General features: G+C 38.2%; 1 long non-coding RNA gene across 7 annotated transcripts in view; it reads right to left on the reverse strand.

Annotated features, from left to right (window-relative positions):
* Positions 1–20,192, reverse strand: part of LOC149217029 (uncharacterized) — a 116,327-nt gene extending 96,135 nt beyond the window's left edge. For 3 of the 7 annotated variants that reach the window (XR_016251182.1, XR_016251179.1, XR_016251181.1), the window contains exons 1-3: positions 19,806–20,139; positions 9,404–9,776; positions 7,874–8,157 (exon numbers count right to left, since the gene is read on the reverse strand). This is a non-coding gene — a long non-coding RNA (uncharacterized LOC149217029). Of the gene's footprint in view, positions 1–7,873; positions 8,158–8,814; positions 9,777–19,805 lie in introns of those variants that run through there. The other 4 variants (XR_016251180.1, XR_016251184.1, XR_016251183.1 and 1 more) reach the window with 4 other exon arrangements.
* Positions 20,193–22,110: the final 1,918 nt, after the last annotated feature.

Here is a 22,110-nt window from a genome sequence, read left to right on the forward strand (position 1 = left end):
CTCCTACGTCTAAGGCTTCTTCAATAGGGCAGCATAGAGCCTAGGTCACTCCCCCTAGATTAGGGCAGTGTTATCCCTTAGGATCTCTCCTCCTATTAAAACCCAAAGACAAGTAGAGAGGAAGAGATCCCAAGTGTGTCGAAATGACATGAAGGCCACCTCCATTTATACTAAAACGTTGAGCACAAGTGGGGTTTATTTGGTTGTTGGCCGACTTTGACAAATTGTCCCATAACACAAATAAATTCATATCTCCATGAATAATTATCAGAATCGGATGATCTTTAGATCAATCCTACACCTCTCGATGAGAGGGATCCAAGAAAAATATCAACTGCCATTAATAAGATGATCCACATGGAATTTGGCCCTAGTTGCCAATTTTAACAATCCCTCTCAACTAGGGAGAACTCCATCCAATGATCCATATGTCCGATTGTATTATATCTCTGCCATCAGTGCCTTGCACTGCTCTGCTCTGTTGAACCATGAACAAGAAGAATTGATTGAGAATGTCTCATACCATTCTCTACTAACCCAAAGTCAGTTCCATATGAAGAGAGTGTGTCATATCACTCTTACTGACCCGAAGTCAGTTCTATTGATCCCAAATCAATATCGCAAGAGAGTGTCTCAAACCACTCATACTAATCCCAGATCAGTTTCTTTGATCCCAGCTCAACAGAGGTCATCCTAACATAGGGAGTACGGTAGATACAACGATGTGTCCATCAATAGTACTACTATGGTCCCTAACCCCATTTCCCTGCTCATTGATCAGATGAGAGGTACTTCCCATGAGTCCCAGACTGCATGGGTAGGATGCCTCGATAGGAGAACTAATCATCTTGTCCCACAGGAGAACTAATCATCTTGTCCCACAAGAGAACGAATCATCATGTCCCAAAGTCGCCACGAGGTATCACAGGGCAAGGCTAAGCCATTCACCCTATACACAGCGCACCATTAATGGAGAGCGAGTCGCCCTATGGTTGTGTGTTGCTCCAGTAAGTACCCCAAGCCCCCTCCAGAGCTCCCAGAGCTCAATGCATGCAACATGCAAGACCCTTATAAGAAGGTCTCTCAACGACTCCAAGTCCTTCAGGAAAGACACAGATTTGACCTGTCCCCGACGCTTTGACAAAATGTCTGCAACATGTACATCAGTCTCAATGCGATGGAGCCTCCTTGCTCATCGACGTACCATATCCCAGATAAGGTAGTCTCTGATGTCTATATGTTGGAGCAATCATCGAATACAGGATTCCTCAACAATCGAATCCCCCCTGGTTGTCACAGAGAATCACAGTTGTATTCATCATGTGTACAAATAGCTCACTGAAGAGGTTCCACAACTAGGCAACTGTAAACGAGATCATACTCGTAGCTATGTATTCGGTCTCGGCGATGCTTATAGCAACCGACTTCTGCTTCCTGCTCATCCATGATATCGAAGCAGAATCCAAAGACAACCAGCACTAAGAAGTGCTCTAGTGATCCTCCACACTGCCTGCCCAGTCAGCATTCGAATAATCATGCAGCTTCATATTTCCGACAATGTATCTCAATCCATGAGAGATTGTGCCCTGAAGATATCTCAGAAAATTCTTGGCACCAATCGAATGAGGCTCAACCAAATATGAGCTCACCATGCTAAACTACAAAACATATATCCGGACGGAAATTCACCAAGAACATCAATGCAAATGAGTTTATGAAACTCGGAGGCATTTCCCAAATCTGGTCCGTCATCACCACCATATAACATCTGAAAGTTAAGATCCTCGAGGTAGTCATTGGCTTGTAGTTTACCATTCCACAATCAAAATCCAACTCCCTCTTACTTCTACAAGTGAGAGGGTCTGCACCTGTCAGAAATAGGTCGTCCTCAGAAGGTGTCAGTATGAGAGGTCTATCATCCACAACCTTTAAACAATGGTTTGGATCAACTTCACTCTCAATGAATCTCAACTTCATCTAACAGATATCAATCCTCTCATATCAAACCTGGGGTGGTTAGCTTCAAGCCATAGAGGGATTTCCTAATGAATTCCTAATGAATCTCAAACCCCACAGGTTGTTCCAAACCTATGGACCTGCTACATGAGGGGAATGGTCCCCTTGTGAGATTTTCCTTCAGTACATCTCTAACATGTACCTTCATGCTCGTTTTGAATTCAAGCATCCCTGTCATCATTTGACTCACAGACCTCCGGTGCTTATGTGTCAACCGACATGGTCCCCAATGGACTTTCTACAATTTGATATAAATTGGCAACCTTGAATCCACAAGTAAAAGCATCTTTGAAAAATCTATTTTCAAACACATACCTTTCCATCGATGAATGCCACCCCGAAACCTTTGACATCCATTGCCGAAATGGACACCAGGTTCTTCTTACAATCAGGTACAAAAAAGAGATTCTGTAAATGAATCAAGTTACCCTCATTCAATTGAGGAGTAACATCCTACACCCTTTTCGGAATAGGTGGCATCGGCTCCAAGTATAATCCCACGATAGTTTCCATCTCTACCAAATTCGAGACAGCACCCTTTATCCGATGAGGTGCCTTGAATCACTACAATCAATAAGCCAGATTCCCAAAGAATCTATAGGATAGGCCCAATACAAGATAACGCTTCTTTATCTTATCAAAAACAACATTTGATTCTTCATACCTGGGGTTCCTTGCTTTCATTGAAGAGTCGGTTGTATCCTTGATGACCTGCATTACCTGTCATTCCTCTGATCATTGAAGATGTCCCTGGAATGATTGTTATCATCATCAAGTGATGTGTCCCTGCCAGTCGGACACTCCTTCGCATAATGATCGAGCTGCCTTTCCTTCCATCCTTAGATCCGGACTTCGCATAGAAGTGATCTTCAGGTAGGCCATCAGAAACTTCTGTTGCGTCATTCTGATAATTTTCTCTGCTTCGACTTCACCCTTGGTGAATTAGAAGAGGGATGAGGATCCTTTTTTCCTTTCCCAATTGTCTTTGATGATTGCTCTTTCACTCTTGCTTAGGCTTTGTCTTCACCTCAGATCTGATACCATGTTAAGTTTAGGTATGTTCTATGCTACAGCAATTTATTTCAATTTTCACAATCAGCTCAATATCTTTTCCAGATTAGTTGAACCTAAACATTTCTCAAGACCACTTATTTACATCATTACATGGAAATTAATTAAAAAGTCTCATTTTGCGGGAATATTTAATTATTAAAAAATCCTACTTAGTCCTAGTCAAATTCCGTGAATTTCAAAGATGACCTAGCATGGTAACATACATTAAGTCTAGACACTAAGATGCATTAGGGGCTCAACCTTCAAGTCGTCACCACAGCTTTTACATGGCTTTATTCACCATGCTAGTGACATTTATACAATATCCCTGTATGGCTGCGGAATCTGACGACTGAAGTCGTCAAAAATCTTCAGGTACCACTCGGGGAGCAACAGATTTCATTGCAGTCGTGCTCCTAATGAGTTTTCCTTCAACTCTTTCAAAACATCCCTACCTTTAATGTCCACCACGACTGGATCATCCTTACTATTGCATGAAGTGTGTTGTTGCTAAGCTTGCTTCGTATATTTTTGCGCAAACTCAGGGGTTGAATTTGGTACCATGCAATTGGTTGAAGAAGATATGGGTTTCAATGGGAAATCCCTCGGCATTATTATTTACCAAAAATGTTTGATGAATCATTGATTATAGGACCTTTCATTTCTGAACTAGTAATAGAGATATTTGGTTTGCCCACATATTTGATAAAGTTGTGACCCAGATCACCAACATTTACAAAAACAACCTAAAACTATGCAACGGAGTCTCAAACCTGCATTCTAGCCCATAGTGTCCACATCAATTAAAATAAATTGTATTAGTTTCGGGCGACACAATTACATAATGATGAATGTTGTGAGGGTTACGAATATGATTTGATCACCCCATAATAATGTTATATAATAGCAACAGTTAAGTTGTGTGCATTGTTTCAAACATTAAGCCTAGTATCAAATGATCATCATGAGAGGTTCAGCTCAAGGATGATCAACAATACCTGTGAAAATCTTTTTAGGTTCAAAAATGTTGTTTCATATCTAAAGATCAATAATAATTTCGAATTGATAAGATACACACTCATTACTTCCCTGCTTGCATCCAACAAGGTGATACTACCCATTTGACCTGCAAACCAATCAAGTTTATTTTGGCATGTTTGGGTGGGGATTAAAACTACTTGTATTTTCCAATTAATTTTGGTTGAGTAATTTTGTGTTAGAACAGATCCTAGGGATGGGGTACCTTATTTTGATAGTCTTCTTGTTCAGTGCTCAGTAGTCAATACACATCCTCCATGTGTCATCCTTTTTCTTCACAAAACTATTAATGAGGCAAATGGATTCAAACTATGTCTGATGTGGCCCATGGTAGCAGTTCTATGATGGCCTTTTCTATCTCATCATTGAATTTCTTCAGATGCCTGTAAGGTGTCGTTATCATTAACCTGGCCCCCTTTAGCATTATGGTGTGCTCAAAACCCCTATCAGGAGGTCTCCATGGGGGAATCTCTCCAACAACCTAATCATGCTTATTTAGCAATAACTGAATATTAACCTGATATTGTTGGTTGCTATTTGACAACTTCTAACTCGTAATCAAACTTTTCACTGCATAAGCCACATCCCATGCCTAAGTAGAGCCTCCATTATCTTAGATTACACAGTTCGAGGACTGCCATTGGACATATCTCTCAACAGTACCCTGCTACAATTTGATGCCCTGAATTCCATTTACATTACCTGGTAGTTCATTAAGAACTTTCCCAACAAGTATAATTGTTATAGCCCCAATACTACATTGGTGTTCGCAAGATCTACATAGATGTCATCGATGATTGTGTAATTGCATATTGTCACACTCAAGCGAGGAATCCTTTGTAAGCATGTCATGTTGTACCCATCAACCACTACAACACTAAAGCCCTCAAACTCTTATGTGGGAATACCTCTCATTGCCACTAAAGTTGCATCAATGAAATTGTGTATTTCCCTGCCTTCGACCGAAGTTGTGATTCATTGTCCCTATATGACCACCTGATCCTGAAAGTGTAATACTTAGAGACTCTAGAAATAGTGTTGATAGTGCCACCCCTAATTCTCGTACAAGGTCTCTCATCCCCTTTAACCTCCTCATGGGAGTGCTCCACCTATGAACTATTAGGCTCACCGTTAGGTGTTAGCATTATATCCTCTTCGTCATCATTGTCTAAGATCACCTCAATATAGTGGACCTTCCCCTTGCCCAAGCAATTTTTTACTAGGTCCCCATGGCTCCTTGCAAGTGAAGCAAAGTTTCTTCCTTCTCATCTCACTCCAAGTTTCATCATCCAACCTATCCTTCCTAGTTCATTCTCTCTGAAATGGCTTCTTATCTCTATTTTTCTAACGAATGAGTGGTTTGGATGGAAATTTAGCTTTAGGTTTTGCATCTTCCATGTTGTACATCTTGGTGATGGCATCTTATAGAGTGGTGGGTTTGCAGGCTTGATCCAACCCAGGATCGCGGGGGAATGTCCCAAGGTAACCAATTTGTGGTGCCACCATTCATGCCTTTGTGCTTCCAAATGCAAGGTGGCGAATTTGATAACCTCTACTATCAACATTGGGTTAAGTTGGACGTAGGTATCTAACTTTTGTACTAAACACCTTGCGAAACACTTGGATGACCCGTCAACAATTGTTAAACCTTACATAGTAGGTCATAGTTCGGTTGTGTGCCCCTAGTCCTATTTTTGTACTTAACATTACTGAACTCAATAAAGGTCAAGGTTGCTCGAACATCCTCTGCTAATGATGCATACTCCCTGAAATATTCTGAAAAAAGCTTTATTTTGTTCTACAAGTCCTTGGTTTACAGCTCCCGAACCATCTAGAAACTAGGGTAGTAGAGGTCTAGGGTTCTTTTTACTGATTGCCACTATGTTAGTTGGTGTAGAGATGTTAAAGGGGGCAGGATTGTTGCTTCCTTCTGCAAAACTCCTACTACCTTCATTAGATCTATTACCAACATTGTTGTCTGCATTATTCTAATTTGCCGCAACATGGGAAAAAAATTGGGCTATCTATTGCTACCTTGATGTCAACAGTTGAGTTATCTGTTGTTGTCCTTGTGCCATCTATCAAGTTAACTATTGTTGCCCTCTTGCTAACTAACTCCCCTAAGATGTCAAAAGGGTTAGTTTCTAGTGGTTTCTCTTCCCTGTTTGCCATGACTCAGTTGTGTGTACCCTTCTTTTTCCTTGTTGTAACGTTTTCCCTATCTTCCAGAAGCATCTAGAGTTCATATGCTCATAAGCTGGCAGGTTGCACAGCTCTAATACCACTACGGTATCCCTCTCAAAGAGATTATCGTCGGGATTTATTTATGCATTAGGGTTACAGTAATATAATGCTTCTTCAATCTATAAAATAATGATGATCTTTTATTGATTGCATAAGAAGTATAAACAAGAACTCAAACAACAGTTAATTCCACCAGCAAATGCTACGAAGTAGGTCCAATTCATCAACAAATAACAAACTTGCAAATTCCACAATTTCCCAACAAGGATATCAACATCAATGTAGTGTTTAGTCTTCCAAAAATGTAGCTATCCCCCTATTGCCACAAAATCACACCCGCAGACCTTGCTTGCTATACTATGATGTCAATCTACCCCTACTATCTCAATCGGCACCGTAAATTAACCTGTAGATTCTTGTTTTCAGCCAACCGCAATCTTAGACTCTTAAATTTAGCCTCCTTAGCCATTGGGTGTATCAGATTTGCCCAATGCCCACTCGTTGTAGGTTGAACCAGTCTCAAGCAACCCGCCGCTCTTTGCCAGCTAACCCACAACCTTCCTTCCAGCCCTCGCGGACTCAAAACGTTCGGCTCCACACTTTGTTGGCCTTGGGAAGTTGGTCTTACACTAATTGCTGCACATAAATGTTTGGTTCCAACTTTGTTGCAGGTTAATGCCCATCAACAAGAAACCTACAACCTTCGCTAACCACAGATAATAACTCGCTACTCATCGTTCTACCATCACTACCACTGAAACTAGGTCTTATCCCTCACTGCCACAAAATTAAGATATCAGTCCATACTTGCCTTAGAAAGATAGTTTACTGCCACGGATAGATTATCATCCAACCAGAATTCAATCTTGTAGCGAGATGACATAGAGGGATTGTCCAAGGTGGAATCTTTCACCACTGAAACCAAAAGAAAAAAGGGGTCTTAAACCATCCAAGAACTTCAGCTCAAAATCAGAAAGGTTACAAAACCATGATGATCACAATGAATATCCTCTCCTTTTCATATAAACCTTTGTGGTTTTTCCCTCCTAATTTTAATTTTGAGTGGCTAACAAGTTTCCCCACATTTGCCCCAAATTAACTATCATTATCCAATGTTACACAAGTAACATCAAATAATAGTTCCCCAATTAACTATCATTGTCCTCTTTCCTTTTCATATATCCCTTTGTAGTTTTTCCCTCCTAATTTTAATTTTGAGTGGCTAAAATGTTTCCCTACATTTGCCCCAAATTGACTATCATTATCCAATATTACCCAAGTAACATCAAATAATAGTCCCCCTTTACGAATGACTCTAGCCTACGAGGTTAAGTAGGCTATTGTGTCCTCCCTCAAGCAATTAATTTGAAGAGGACACTACAAATTCTGTACACATGGCAATACCAATTAAGCATGTGTGTGTGTGTGTGTTTGAAATGGCCTATCCAAACTACAGAAAAAGCTGACATTTACAAATTTTCTATTTTATGAGATAATGCTTTACTGTGCAACTTTGCTGTACCTCCTTGTTGGCTTACCATCCTGGTCTGTGCATGCATGCTTTGTCCTTGGTTTTCTAATCTCCATTATGTTAAAGCTCTGGAAGTGTATGAACTTGACATACATCCATTTGTATGTAATAAATCTGCTCTTACAACTCAGAAGACAACAGGTATGGTTTTGCTCCTGCAGCTCAGAAAATGATGGATATGGTTCTGCTCTTGTAACTCAGAAGATGATGGGTATGGTTCTGCTCTTGTGTAGATCCCTTGAGAAAGCAACTGTGTTAACTGGATTTGGAGTAGCCTGTCAAAAAACAGGTGAGAATTATTTGCCATGAGCTTATGGAGTTTTGAAAATGGTGATTCATACGCATTGCCATTGAAAATATCTAGAATATACATGCACTTTGCAAGTGTAGTATTTAATTTTGTCAGGCCTAGTGATGGGGGAATCATTGGTGGCTTAGTAGAAGGGTTTCTCTAGCTAACATTAGCGCATTCTCTTCATATTTTGCACAGACTCTTGAAAAACTACAAGGCATAAATGAACAGAATTATCCAGCCAGGAAACCATCTCGCCAATATTGAAATGATGTTCACATCTTGCTGCATGGATTATTAGATTCAATGGTCTTACCTTAGCTCTACCCCAGTAAAACAAGAACACTAAAACATATCAGATTATCAATTCAACCTTCCCTTTCCAGATTTATACACCCCCCCCCCAAATTTCCTTTTGTACAAAATACCAGTTGCAAGGTATCATATTCTGGCCAAAATATATAAAAAAGCAGGATCAATTGCAAGGTATTGTATGATTGCCAAAATATATAAAACCAGGATCATTTGCCAGGTACCACATGCATGTCAAAATATATGCAAAGACAGACTCTGCTTACAATACAAAACAAACCTAAAAGCCACTGGTAAGAAATGCAATGATAATAGGTGCACTTGAAGGTGACTAACCTAGATATTTCCAAGATACTGCATAAAAAGATCATTTCATTTGGTAAACTGAAGCAATTTGCAAACAGCCTGTTCAGATGATTATTGTCAAGTAACATGACAATCCACACAATAACAGATGACTGCCACTTCAGTATCATAATCAAGACTAGCAAGACTTATGAGTCCACTAAAAATAATATAAACAAACGATGACAATGCTCACCAATATTTTAACCCTAAAACATGACTAATTTCACAACGCAAAACATGGGGACATTCTATATTCACCATGTGTGTTTGCTATACCTTTTCAGAGGGTTACATAAAGGAATATACTGAACTGTACTGAGCTTACACATTGACTAATCATTCAACTGTTCAATGCTCTCAAGTGTTGATCCTGTTAGCATTCATTCCTCACAAATTTCTCACAACAAAAGGATTATCATAAGCTCTTAAGAGTTGGACTTTATGTGAAATCTTGAGAGCTTAGAAATATTCTATTGTTTCGAGAAATTGTCAACATAAAAGTTACAGGATCAGTCCCTGAAAGCATTGGAGAGCTGAATGAATCAGTTAACATGTTTGTAGAATTTTACCATTGAATCTGTACCCATATCTCCATTCTCAACCCATCTCATCTGATTCCCATACAGAACTGAACTCTGCTTACATGTTAACTATCATTCAACTGTTCAATATACTAAATGCCAACCCTGTGACATTCACTCCTCACACATTTCTGACAACAAAAGGGTTATCATAAGCTCTTAGGACTAGCTCTTACAACATCTTAAGAGATTACAATAATACTCTTGTTACCAGAAATTGTCAGAAGAAATCTTACAAAACCGCTACCTAAGAACATTGGACAGTTGAATGCATTAGTTAACATGTTTGAAGAATTCTATCTTCAAATCCAGATCCATCTCATGTGATTCCCGTATGTGGTATAAATTGTCTTGAAGGTACCTGCATCATTCGACAGCTATTCAGCACAATCGTTAACAAAAAACATCACAACTGCACAATATGAATGGTGCATCCAAATTGCCATTCACACGTCTAAGGCCTTTTTGGCATATCTGGTGTGGGTGTAAAAGGTTTCCATTAAATCTCGTAAGCCTTTTTAACTATTATAAACAAACCACTAGAGTAAAACAAACAAATCAGTTATAAGAACTGAAAAGAAAGCTTGAAAAAATATTAACATTTTCTAAAAGCCAAACACTAGAACACACTTCAAAATAATACTTTTCCTAAACTACTTCTTCCACCTGGGATCAAATTTGAAGGGCATGGTCGTATTTCAATATGAAGTCATACTATATTTTCAACCCTTCTATGTTGGCAAGTTAAAACCTATGTTCCACCAAGACTCCGGGATAGGGAGATGCATGTTTGGGGTGATGCACAGGGGGGGCGTGTGGGAGTACCCTCAAATTTTAGGGAAAATTAGGGGGGCAGGGGGATATGGGAGTTATATAATTTTTTTAATATATATATTTTCAATAATGAAAGCATAAATACATTGATCCGTACATGTTTGAATTAAATAATGAAATACACTGATCCATACACATCATTCATACTAATACATACATCATTCATTCATACACCACGAGATTCAATAATGAACTAGATTGATCCATATTCAACATTCTAGAATCTAAATTGATTTAAAAATTAAATTCATCATTCATCATTCTAGATTCTAAATTGATTTAAAATTTAAATTCATGATTCTAGAATCTAATTAGTACTAAGCAAAATAGACTATAGTGTTAAAGAGAGAATCCATACAGGCTGGCGGAGTGTTATGCTTAAGCCTGAAGATTGGAATAGTAAATTGATATAACTCAAACTCAAAAAAAGTAAAGAGTGAGAGTCAAAGTATCAATCTAAGGTCATCCATATCTAAAGTCAAGACTCGAAAGTTAAAACAGAAAATTAAAAATGGTCGTATTTCAATATGAAGTCATACTATATTTTCAACCCTTCTATGTTGGCAAGTTAAAACTAATGTTCCACCAAGACTCTGGGATAGGGAGACGCATGTTTCGGGTGATGCACAGGGGGGGCGTGTGGGAGTACCCTCAAATTTTAGGGAAAATTAGGGGGGGCAGGGGGATATGGGGGTTATATAATTTTTTTAATATATATATCTTCAATAATGAAAGCATAAATACATTGATCCGTACATGTTTGAATTAAATAATGAAATACACTGATCCATACTCATCATTCATACTAATACATACATCATTCATTCATACACAACGAGATTCAATAATGAACTAGATTGATCCATATTCAACATTCTAGAATCTAAATTGATTTAAAAATTAAATTCATCATTCATCATTCTAGATTCTAAATTGATTTAAAATTTAAATTCATGATTCTAGAATCTAATTAGTACTAAGCAAAATAGACTGTAGTAGATACTTAAGCCTGAAGATTGGAATAGTAAATTGATATAACTCAAACTCAAAAAAAGTAAAGAGAGTGAGAGTCAAAGAATCAGTCTAAGGTCATCCATATCTAAAGTCAAGACTCGAAAGTTAAAAGTGACAATTAAAAATGGCCAATGAGCATTGAAGGAGTGCCATGGAGGAGGAGGTGCAACAGTTAACTGGTAAGTCAAATAGTGCTGCGCAGTAAGCTGAGTAGACATAAGCTTGGTAACTCGAATGAGTGAGTTAGAGAGTGCAAATTAGTTTAGGTTTTGATATTTGTTATGTGTTTTTCTTTTTAGTTTTAATTCTTTTATAGTTTTTTTATAATTTTTTTTAATTTCTATATTACAACAGTTACTAGAAAAAAATTAAGCAGAACACGGCCCCCGTCAAAAGGGGTGTTTCTGGGCTTGGTGCTCTTGATTAAATGCTAGTTCCAAACCCTTATATATAATACAGCCCAATAGAAACATCTCAATCCCCTCATTCCTGAAATCCTAAAAATTGTTATGTCTGATATATTTTGAGTGGAATCTAAAATTAACTTTCTCCATATGAAATAAAATGAGGTCAGAACCACTCTCAAACATCCTAAGTCAATTAATAGGGCCCTAGGGTTGAATGTTAAGCTTTCCCACTCATAAATTATTGTTTCAACCAAAATTAAGGGGGAGCACCTAGCCCTTTTTTAGGGGAGCTGCCCACAAGCACCACTTTTGGGGAAACACATCCCCACACTAGGGAAACGTTTCCCCCTGCGTCTCCCCGTGTCTCCCTAAAAGGGGGTGTGGGGAAACGTTTCCCTGAGCATCTTCCCATCCTAGGTGTGTGGGAAGCATGGGTGCGTGCACCCCACCATAGGGGACACATCCTCATGGAACACTGGTTAAAATAAACTATTGCTTTCTTTCAAAAGCAAAAAATGGATCAAAATTTTAACTATTTCGTATTTTATGTTTAGCACAATTGCAAGTCGTGTGGTAGTACTAAAATAGGATAGATAAACAACAGTGTTTTTTATAATCACTACAGAGTCGAATTCCTATCAATCTTATGTGGAAATGATGTAGCTTAAAGTATCTAAATGCAGTACCAAAGTAAAATTGATACTAATAACCAAACAAGGCAGTGACTGCACAAACAAAGTTTGTTGTAGCATCAAACTACAGAACTATATTATCTAAATTTTTTCCTGGTAGCACTCTCATTTCCGTAAAATGTTTTTTAATTCCAATGAACAAAGACTTGCCTGACTCGATAAAGAAATTATGTTCCTTTGACATCAAGGATTTAGAAAAGAATTTAAAAAGAACCAATCATAGTAGAAGGATCATTACAGGATCTAAATACTAAAAAATAATCACCATAAAAGAACACTAAACATTAAAAGTTAAAACTAAAGATTGGAGTATCTAAAGAACAAAACCTAATTATTGACAAAAACTAGACATTAAATGAAGGATCATGGGATCTATGACCGAGTGCCGATAAGAATACATAATCAACTTCTGCATTCCCCTCATGACCCATCTAGATATGGACTTAAGGAGATCAGAACCAATCTTAATAGATTAATTACAGGATGTAACTGCACAAGCCTAGTACTCTATGAGTTTATCCCCCATCTGCATATGCTAGATATAAACAACACGTTTGCAAAAAGTTAGAAAATTACAATCAGGTTGAACTCAATACAGATTCAATTGGACCTACAACTCATTCCAGCCACAAAGTTGGAAAGAGCACAATAAAAATAAAAGCAAACATTGAATCTTATCACTGTTGTGGATTTTGTCCTTAGAATGACACGAGACATTCCAAATACGATGCCCAATCTGATATGTTGCCTCTTCTAGCATGGATGCAAAGAGAAAGCAATTACAGTACTTGATCAGTTTTTTATAATATAAGACTATATTTTGCTAAAAAAACAAAGGTATACAAAAAAAGCCCACATGCGTTACATATCGAATATCATTCCTTCGGGAAACCCCTAAAAGCCAAGTGTGTGTGGAGACTAACATCAAAAGAGGACCTCTGAAATCATATTCACATTCAGAGATATATTGAGCCCAATTCCGCAGAAGACAGGATTGGAAACCCAAACAAGTCAATCAACAATGCATCCATATTATTGAGAGTACTGACTATAACTTTCCCTTTAATAGAAAAATTGCTGGCATGGAAGGTTCGCAATGATGCTAAGGCGAATATCAGTGTAGACCCATGGATAAGCAGTGGAGCTGAGTACAAGCTGCCAGAAGCAGTGATAAACTCTCTTCAATCTAGACCAGGCAGCTGGACCAGGAAACTTATCCATTTGGCAACAGGATTGGAATAGCGCTGAACAGAGAGACGACTCAAAGGCCAAGAAAATATTCAATCGAAAGGATTTATAAACAAATCAAAAGTGTGCCATGCCTATATAAAAGACTCTGATGATGAACATGCCTGGTCTAAAATCCAGCCTTAGGGATTTACACTCCAAACTTAGGATAAGAATCGTGTACCCTGGACAGACCAGAATGCACACTCTCATGGTGGAAGCACATCTGGAAATCATGTGTAAAAGAGTTGAAAAGAACATAGACCACTTACCGATATTTTGTCCTTACTAAAGGGAATCTGGATGGTTTGACAAGGATAAAGGAATGTGGACAAGGAGGTTATGCTGAAGAGTGCTCTAAAAAGAGGTAGCAAAACTCAGTCCTCAAAGGCCTTCCTCTAATAGTATCATGGGGAATCTAGAAAGATAGAAATGTTGAAATCTTTGAAGACAGCTATATAACTCTTTCAATGTGCGTTCCAAGGTCAGTCAATCTTCTCAAACTTCAAAGCTTTTTCATCAACCCCAACACAGAAAAAGTTGATTCGTGTTCCTATGGACAAATCTGGAACATGGGCATTACTTTGATGGACCTAGTCAAGGTACCCCCCAAAAATGGGAAGCCATAGGTGTTCTATATCTCAATAACTCTCACTGTATCAGATTTAAAATAGATTTAGGTGAGGATCAAATAACTACACCAAGCTTATTTCCCTAACAATACTTCTTAAAACTAGCAGCCCACAGTGGCATTTAAAAAAATACCAGTGTTTGGTCGCTCATTGTTGTTAGATAGTGTACCCCAGATCATCTTCTACTAGGTTGGAGCACACATGGCAGATCTGGGCACCTTACAGCAGCATTACACAAATCCATGCAGCATTAAATTCCAAACAGAATAATGATCTGTTGGTGAGAATGCAGCAATAAATAGACAGTAGGAGCACATCACAAATTTTAGTATTCCAGCAATAAGGGCACACGCATGCATGTATGCACCAGCCATAAATAGAATAAGATAATTTTTCATTAGACTTCAGGTTAAAGATAAAGTGCTAAGGTTAGATGAGTCAGTTCTGCTTTATTTTTCACAGTCTTTCTGAATTCATTTTTTATCAATTAGATAGAGCGCAGATCCAGAGATCTAAGCAATAAATCTATTTTTATAAACCCTAGGTGTCACTTATAAGAGAGTGAGAGTATGGATCTGTAATAGGGTTAGTTTCAGTTCTTACACAAAATCCTTTCTAGCAGATTTTTATTCAGCAGTATTGGAATAGCAATAACAGGGGTTTTTGACATTGATCTATGTGTTCCAATGTATGTATTCCAGCTGTGTTTCTAGATTTTAGTGAGATTCAGATTGCAGTTTTGATTAGCCTTTAAATTTAGACAGTGTTAGTTTCCACTAGAAGAAGAATCTGTTTACAATGCGTTAGACAAATTCATAATGGTATCAGAGAGGTTTATTGAAACATTCTAAAAATCCTTGAATAGATAGTAGGACTGCTACCTATGAAAGGGAGCTGTCACGAGGCTCCAAGGATCGGATGCTGTGATCCATGCTTGAGAAAAGCACAGTGAAGTTTCAGGTTGTCGAGTTCTTTGTTAGGCTGCTAATCTGTTTTAACTTTCGTTTAGGCGATATTCCAATGCACTAGTATGGCTACAGTCAATCTCAAATACAAGGACAGATTGGAAGGTCCCTCTTAAACTTCATCCCAGGGAAGTCTCAGGTAACCAGCCTACATCCATCTTAACTCCAGATCTACCAAGCACTTGGCAGGATCAAATTTCTTTTCACTCTAAAAGAGGTTTGCACCTCAATAGATTTGATCCCTCTCGACACTCGATAGATCTGGAGTTGAGATGGATCTAGAGTGGGAGAAATTTTTCTTACATAAGAATACCATTGATAAAACCATGGGTTGTCAAAACCTGGAGCCCAAAAACCACCAACAATAAATTGACTATTTTACCTCAATTTTATTTTAATTATTAATTTTATTTTTTATTTTGTTTCATTTCTATTTTATGCAATTTGACCGAGTCAAAACGTTTACATAACAGGACTCGACATTACAACATCTCTTCCATACCAGGCTGGAGAAACTGGTAGTAGAGCCTCCCAGACCTGTGTAATTGGTAAATCATAAAAAGAAGATGGCCAAGGTCAAGTGAGTCATACTTGAATCTATGAAGGATCATTAGATCCCTCGCGTCACCAAAAAGACCACAATAAAGTACATGTTTGATGCTCTAGTCACTCTATCAGAGTGAGAACAACAAACAGAAGACATTGTTAAGAAATAAGCTTAATCCCTGCAAATGAGTAAAAGGATATTGTAGTTGCATACTTAATGAAGATTATTGATCTCCATGATCAGCTTGCAGCAATTGAGAGGAGGTGAAGGGTGAAAAGCTAGTACTCAATGCATTAAATAGGTCCTGTTCTTTTTGGAAACATTTTGGCTATGACATCTAGGCCAAAAAGAAGTTAAAACATCCCATTTTGAAGAGGCTATAGAAATACTTCAACTAGAAGGAGCAGAATGTTGTCCTCATTAGTAAGACGAAGAAGGGAAACAAGAAAAGAGGAACTAAGAAGGGTTAAAACTTAAAAAGGGAAGAAAGAGAAGCCAGGTTCTTGTAACCAGGGAAAGAAGGACTTGAGCCACATCGTGTGCTTCAAGTGTCAAATGTTTGGGCACTTTGCTTCCAATGTCATCAAAAGAAGGGGAAGGGGAAGCAACTTGTAAAGAGTACAAAAGCATCAGCTCAAGTGGATGAGCTTTCATCCAATCTCGAGATACACTTCTCAGTGGTCTCATGCCTGTCATCTAACATCATATCTGATGTGGACTGGTATGTGGACAGCGGAGCCTGCAAACATACAACCTCTAACAAGAGTACCTTTAGTAGAACTTGGTGATGATGCCACATATCCAGTTGCAAGAGTGGGATCCATCAAGTGATATCCTTAAGCTTACTAAGTTACTGATGTTTTGTATGTACCTAGCTTAACTAAAAATCTCTTTCCAATTTCAATGATGATAGATCCTACATATATGGCTAACTTTGAAGATCAACAAGTCCTCATCCTAAATTGCAAGGGAATCCTTTAAGAACTTTAGGGTATGATAGTGACAACATGTGTGAGCTTTTTGACAAAAGACACTAGGTCACTTGCACTAGTGAATGTTGCCAATCTTGAAAAACATGGTGTGGGGATTGCCAATCTTCAAGGCTGAGAAGAAAGGAGTGTGCAAAGGTTGTGCACTTGGCCAGCATGTGAAGGATGTTTTCCTGGCAGTGAACATAGGTCAAGAGGGGTTTCTGACCTAATCAACTCAAATGTATGTGGGCCCATCTCTTCAACTTCCTTATCAAGTAACATTTACTATGAATATTTCATTGATGATTCTTCTAGGAAGTCCTAGACTTACTTCACAAAAACCAAGGATGAAGACTTTGAGAAGTTTCAAGAGTTTAAGGGTCTTATAGAAAATCAAATAAGTATAAAGATTAAAGTTTTAAGGTCCAACAATGGAGAGGAGTATACCCCAAAGGAGTTTGATACCTTTTGCATGAAATCAAGAATCAAGAAAACGTTGATAGTTCCCTACAACCCTCAGTAGATTGGGGTTGCAAAGAGGATGAACAGATCTATCATAAAACAGTCAAATCCTTGATTCATGATCTAGTTCCGCTCATGTGTCTCTGTGTATAAATATGTCTTATCATTGTCTATATTTTGAATAGGTATCCTCACAGAATTTTGAAGGATAAGACATCAATGGAGGAATTCAGAAACCTCAAGTAACACATCTTTGAGTTTTTCAGTTGTCCTATCTACATTCATATTCCAGATGAGAAAGGGACCAAGTTGGAACCTTCTAGTTTGAAGGGCATTTTTGTAGGTTAGAGTGAAACCTCAAAAACTTATGAAATATACATTCCATCTCAACATAAAGTAGTTGTGAGCAAAGATACCAAGTTTGAAGAAAATGCATGGTCCTCTAACTCTCAAGAACCTCCAATAGTGACCATGGAGGCAGAAGAGCTTGGTATCCCAAAAACAGATCTGCAGAAATCAAAAAGATCATGAAAAGCAGACTTAGATCAGCAAACTTTTGGAAGTGCAAGGGGTGCCTCTTTACCTTCAAGTTCAGCTAGAAAGCCTAGATGGCTAGTCTAGACATTACAAGAGGCAACAGAGTAAGTTGGTGCTCCAACTACTTCCCTTCAAGTAAGCCACCCTCCTAAAAAGTTCCCTAGTTATGTTGCGCTGATATCTTCCATTATTGAAACAAAACCTTCTAGTAACGGCAGTAAGGAAGCAAGTACTGCAAAATGCCATGATGGAGGAATACATCTCCTCCTAAAGAATGATGGGTAGGAGATAGTGCCTAGACTAGTGGAGAAGTCAGTGTTTGACTCTAGTTTGTCTTACAACAATCATGCATGGTTAAGCATGCAGCAGATAGCAGCATAGAAAACTGCAAAGCTCGGTTTGTGGCTGGACGGTTCTCCCATTAAAAAGGAATTGACTATGAGAAGACTTTTGCTCTTGTTACTAAATATACCTCTATCAGATTTACTATGTCTTTCACAACAATCTTCCATTGGATTTTATATCAAATTTATGTAAAGACAACATTTCTTAATAGGTTGATTAAGGAGTTATATGAATAAACCAACCGAGAGGCTTTTAGGTAAATAGGCTTGAGACCCATATTTACAAGTTGAAGAAGGCCCTTTATGAGTTGAAACAGGCACCATTTGCATGGCACTCCAAGATCGATGAGTAACTTTCAGATTTGGGTTTCACTAAGACAGATGCAGATTCTAATTTTTACTATTTGGTAGATCATTCTAATCTGCTTGTTTTAGTCCTATATGTAGACAATCTTACACTCACAGGAAGTTAAAAGGAATCCACAAAATGGTGGAGGGCAAAATTGGCAAGAGAATTTGTCATGACTTGAAGCACTACTTGCTGGCTCTAGGGGTGTAGCAAAGTGCAAGTGAAGTGTTCCATGGACAGAATAAGTATGTAATTGAAATTCTTAGAAGATTTCAAATGATGGACTGCAAACCCATGGCTACTCCCCTGTATGCAATTGAAATTCTGATGAGATTTCAAATGATGTACTGCAAACCCATGGCTACTCCCCTCTGGTAGTAAATCCGTTGTACTTTGTTGATTCTAATTCAGATTTGATGAACATCTGTATACAGGGAATTGATAGGTTTCCTCACGTACTTAGTTAACACAAGGCGTAACATTTGTTTTGCAGTCAACACTTTCAGTACATGGTGCAGCCTAGGCAAGTTCATCAGGTTGCCACAAAACACAAGCTCTAATACTTGGAAGGGGGCAGTGCATTTTGCACTGAGATATGTTAGTGATGCAGCTTTTTATTCAATGATAATGGAATAGCATTAACAAGGGTTCTCGACAGTGATCTACATGTTCTGTGTATGTTTTCTAACTGTGTCCGTTTATAGGCTCAAACGAGATTCAGATTACAGTTTCGATTAGCCTTTAAATTCAGACTGTGCTACTTTCCTGTAGGAGAAGAATCTGTTAAACAAGTGTTACTAAATTTCATCTGTTGTTAGTAATTAATTGGATGAATGGCAGTAGTAGAAGATGAAATCAAACGTTCTGTCCGTTTTTATTTCAGAGTGCTTTGAACATGTCTACAAAGAATTAAATGGTGAAGACACACCTTGAGGAAGGAAGGACTACAGTTGGCTGAGGGTTCAAGGTTATGGAGGGAAATCAAGGATTGTCATATCTCACAGTAACATATTTCTCCATCCTCGAATGGGGACTCTTATGACAGTCAGTATTCTGAAGATGACCCTTCAATCAATATCAATGCCTTCTTCAGGCTTAGCAAAGAATGTATATTTTCGTTCTGATATTTCTCGAAGCTTCAAGCATTTACAGGATGTATCTCTTTATACTCGGATGAAATAAAAGATTAGAAAAATTGAGGGAAAATATATCAATATCAATCGATATGTAAGCCAATAAATGCACCAAAGAAACACAGATTGAAAAAATATGCCTGCTGTGAGTCTGTGAAAGCAAATATAAGCAGTACCTCTTCTGGAAAATGTGAAGCAGAAATACAAAACAAAAAAGACATCGTGATAAGAGAATATGGGATGAGAGAGACAAAATAAATCAAGGCTTAGACTCACCTCAATCCGATTGCATATGAGGATCTGAACCAGCCGCATCGGATTATCCACAAATGCACCTTTGTCCGTATACATTACGGAATCTGGGAATTCAATTTGGAGCACAGTGTTAATCTTCTTCTTCTTCAAGCGGATCCAGAGGCATCTTAGCACCAGCACCGATCAAGTCAATCCGCCGCCTGGAAAGAAAAATAGCACGATGCAAATATTTGCAAATGCGCCTACCTGAAAAGGGGGCGCGGCGTAAGAGGCTCTCCTGAAACCCCTCGTAGAAGGATATATCTGCGGACCTAAAACCCTACATCCGATATAACAACCCATTTTATGATTATAATGTTTTAAAAAGTTAAAAGACCCTGAAACCCTAGATCGTATATAAAACTAGCATTTGCACCAACCGGTGCAACGTGATAGGAGCAGTGGGGATATGATTTAATAATTTTATTATATAGTTAATAATAGAGAATGGCTATCGTTTTAAAATTTAGGATATGATTAAAAAATTAACGGGTAATATTAGTTTGAAAAGAGGGATAAATTTTAGGTTTAATTTTAAAGCCTCAACGCTCTTATGTCAAAATATCCTTAAAAAAAAATTTAAAAAAAATGGGGATTAAAACCTTTCCCAAATAAATTTTAAAGGTTTAAAGCTTAAATATAATAAAAGCCGGCATATATATGTAAATAGTAATAAAGAGGTTAACCCCATAACACTGCCACATAGCATATTGGGATCTCGCAAGGGGTGTTTTAATTTTATTGTCCATGACCAGACTTCCGAAGCCTCTGACTTGTGACTTTATTTACACCATATCTATTCAATTTAATTATTTACACCATAACCATTGCGACTTTTAATGCCCATGACCAAACACACGGCTTTAAAACTTGTGATATGAAGGGTGTGACGTGGCAGATGTGATATTATATTAAGGTCTGCTATGATGGAGCAGTCGGGTCCGCAACACGTATTGCAATCGGAGGTTTCAAAGTGACAAGGCTTCAAAAGTTTAGATATGGCGAATGCGATATTAATGGCCAAATGTGGAGAATTAATGGTTTTTGATATAATAAATGCATTCATTATTACTAACGGTTTCCTGAGATTTCGCTCATAAAAGTCTTGGATTATTACGTAATCGGTTATTTGCTAAGTTATTCGCTCTGAATGTTAGTTCTCTCACCCTTGTGTTTCTCTTAACAGGTCAGTCCCGACAAGCATAATTCAACAAAAATGTCTCGGTCGACCAAACCCGGGAAGAACCCTGTTGTTCAACAACAATCAGTTGCTCTTCCCCCTGACGTTGCAGAATTACCTGCATTATTTACCGATACCACATGCACCTCAAACATTGGAACATCTACCTGGGAGGCCACGTATCAACTTTTTGAAAATCAAGAGCCGAAAGTCACAGAAAGAGTAGTCATAGTCGAAGATTCATACCCGGTTTCTGATACTACATATAGTGATCTGGCCAATTCATTCCTCCATAGAATTGTTGCTCGGCCGAACATCCTTCCTTACATGCATATGATCAAATGGGTTGTTGACCATCTAAACATCGTTGACAGAAACTTTATGACCAAGAGGAACACAATCATCGGCTCTTTCACCAGCAAAGATTTGACTCAAATGTACCAGTTGTCGACACCTCAGAAGAAATATGATAAAGACTTCATTGAGAAATTCATGAAGGAAAATCATGATCAATCTGAAGTCATCAAAGGATGGAGAAGAGATGTCAGCAAGCACAAGCGAGAGAATAAGGGTATGTATTCTATAGCTTCTCTTGTCGGTCCATATTGTTACGCTGCCACCACGATATGTAGATTATTTGGTTATCACAATACCCAAAAGTTTTCAGACCATTGGGTACCCTTGATTGATGTAGCCTGTGATAGCTATGTTATGGACTGGGGCACTGTTCTATCCAATAATTTAAGTATCCAAATCCTAGATTATAGGAAGAAATGTAGTTTTTTCTAGAAAACATTGTTCCCCCATTTTACATGGGTGCCTATGTAATGGATGTTATTTGCTTTACTTCTGATTTCCCATCCATGGGATGGAAATGGACCATACAGGACCCTATGTCTATCCACGTTTATCATAGTATTCTCTGGGAGTCAAAATATCAGCCCCATTTCTACAAAATTTGTCATGGAGTTGTGCTTCCAATCCAGTAGTTTGTGTTTAATGAAAAATGCCCTAGAATCTCACCTGAAGCCAACAACCACCTCTTATCAGTTGGCAGATGGTTTGAAGAAGAGTCCTTTATCTATGTTCAGTTTTTTGGCAGCCTTG

Source organism: Pinus tabuliformis, chromosome 1_1 (genome assembly GCF_031772625.1).
Source record: "Pinus tabuliformis cultivar Carrire ecotype Pingquan chromosome 1_1, CPIR1, whole genome shotgun sequence".
Classification (NCBI taxonomy): Eukaryota; Viridiplantae; Streptophyta; class Pinopsida; order Pinales; family Pinaceae; genus Pinus; species Pinus tabuliformis.